Here is a 2,500-nt window from a genome sequence, read left to right on the forward strand (position 1 = left end):
ACCTGCCGAAGCAACTAGCCCTGAAAATGGATGGCGCTGAAGCGTCGTGCCTATACTCGGCCGTCAGTCTGGCAGTCATGGCCGGTCCTTGCGGCCGGCCGCGAAGCCCTGACGAGTAGGAGGGTCGCGGCGGTGGGCGCAGAAGGGTCTGGGCGTGAGCCTGCCTGGAGCCGCCGTCGGTGCAGATCTTGGTGGTAGTAGCAAATACTCCAGCGAGGCCCTGGAGGGCTGACGCGGAGAAGGGTTTCGTGTGAACAGCCGTTGCACACGAGTCAGTCGATCCTAAGCCCTAGGAGAAATCCGATGTTGATGGGGGCCGTCATAGCATGATGCACTTTGTGCTGGCCCCCGTTGGGCGAAAGGGAATCCGGTTCCTATTCCGGAACCCGGCAGCGGAACCGATACAAGTCGGGCCCCTCTTTTAGAGATGCTCGTCGGGGTAACCCAAAAGGACCCGGAGACGCCGTCGGGAGATCGGGGAAGAGTTTTCTTTTCTGCATGAGCGTTCGAGTTCCCTGGAATCCTCTAGCAGGGAGATAGGGTTTGGAACGCGAAGAGCACCGCAGTTGCGGCGGTGTCCCGATCTTCCCCTCGGACCTTGAAAATCCGGGAGAGGGCCACGTGGAGGTGTCGCGCCGGTGCGTACCCATATCCGCAGCAGGTCTCCAAGGTGAAGAGCCTCTAGTCGATAGAATAATGTAGGTAAGGGAAGTCGGCAAATTGGATCCGTAACTTCGGGATAAGGATTGGCTCTGAGGATCGGGGCGTGTCGGGCTTGGTCGGGAAGTGGGTCAGCGCTAACGTGCCGGGCCTGGGCGAGGTGAGTGCCGTAGGGGTGCCGGTAAGTGCGGGCGTTTAGCGCGGGCGTGGTCTGCTCTCGCCGTTGGTTGGCCTCGTGCTGGCCGGCGGTGCAGGATGCGCGCGCCTGCGCGGCGTTCGCGCCCCGGTGCTTCAACCTGCGTGCAGGATCCGAGCTCGGTCCCGTGCCTTGGCCTCCCACGGATCTTCCTTGCTGCGAGGCCGCGTCCGCCTTAGCGTGCTCCTCCGGGGGCGCGCGGGTGCGCGGATTCTCTTCGGCCGCCATTCAACGATCAACTCAGAACTGGCACGGACTGGGGGAATCCGACTGTCTAATTAAAACAAAGCATTGCGATGGCCCTAGCGGGTGTTGACGCAATGTGATTTCTGCCCAGTGCTCTGAATGTCAACGTGAAGAAATTCAAGCAAGCGCGGGTAAACGGCGGGAGTAACTATGACTCTCTTAAGGTAGCCAAATGCCTCGTCATCTAATTAGTGACGCGCATGAATGGATTAACGAGATTCCCGCTGTCCCTATCTACTACTTCGGGACCCTGCGTCCTGACCGGGTGTGCAGTAAGACCCGTACAAGGGCAACTACCGTGTCGGAGCAGGGTCCGAGCGCTGGCCACGCTACGAAGTCGGGTCCCCGGGTGGCGGATAGGGGAACGCCTCCCGTAATAGGAGGTAGCTGCCGAATATATGTCAATAGGTAGCCCCGGACCAAGGCCCCATGAGCTTCTCTGGGGGCCCTCTGTAGTGGAGGGTTGCTGCTGAATATATTGAACAGGCAGTGCCATGCAGGATCCTCCTACCGACCTTGTAGTAAGTCCCCTTTTGCCGTTGGGGGCAAACAGGAGTTGGTATGGGTCCGGTCTCCTGTAGTGGGAGTCTGTCACGAATATGCTGAATAAGTGACTGTATGGGACCCTCTGTAGTGGAGGGTTGCTACCGAATATGTTGAATAGGTGGTGCCAGACCAGTCCATGGTAATATAGGGTTGTTGTCCAGGGCCATCGTTTGAGGAAGTCGGGCCACGTTTTTCAGCGTGGGAATCACTAGTAACCGAGAGCCTTTGGCCACGATGTTACCCTGCAGACTGCATGGCAACTACCCTTAGAACTGTCATGTTTCTACCCGATCCCTAGCTCACATGCGCTAGGCGGTAAAGGGCGAGACTGGCAGATCAGTAATGCAGTAGAGGGCCGCGTATGGTGGCATCGGCCGTAACTCGTCTCTGGCTGCAAGAGGAGTCTTGCAAACACGAGTAGCGTGGTGGTAAAAGACCACGCAAAAAAGCGGTAAACGCTGGGATAGCCGTCTGAGGTGTCGGTTCACGTGGTGGCGTGAACTAGTATCCGAACCCTGTGTGGTAACGGCGATGTCCCTTGGCAGACCACACGGCGTTTACTCACAAAACTGCCGAAAGCTACCCAATCCCGCGCCTCAAAAGGTAGAACCCACGGGCAACGGGCGCTTTCCGGTAGTAGGAGATGTGTGGTAGAGGATCGCGTTGCGACCTCGGACAGAAACTCGTCTGTGTGACAAGAGACATCTTGTAAAACGAGTACCTAATAAGGGAACCGTGAGGTAGCTGCTGGGGTAGTCGTCGGAGGTGTCGGTTCACGCGTGAACTAGTATCCAAGTTCTCCTACGGGAGATACGATGAGCCCCTTGGCAGACCGCACGGCAGCTACCTATA

At 57.9% G+C, this 2,500-nt stretch overlaps 1 pseudogene; it reads left to right on the forward strand.

Moving 5' to 3' along the window:
• Window positions 1-2,500, forward strand: part of LOC126443678 (large subunit ribosomal RNA) — a 6,180-nt pseudogene that overhangs the window by 1,618 nt on the left and 2,062 nt on the right.

This window comes from Schistocerca serialis, unplaced genomic scaffold (assembly GCF_023864345.2).
Source record: "Schistocerca serialis cubense isolate TAMUIC-IGC-003099 unplaced genomic scaffold, iqSchSeri2.2 HiC_scaffold_171, whole genome shotgun sequence".
Lineage (NCBI taxonomy): Eukaryota > Metazoa > Arthropoda > Insecta > Orthoptera > Acrididae > Schistocerca > Schistocerca serialis.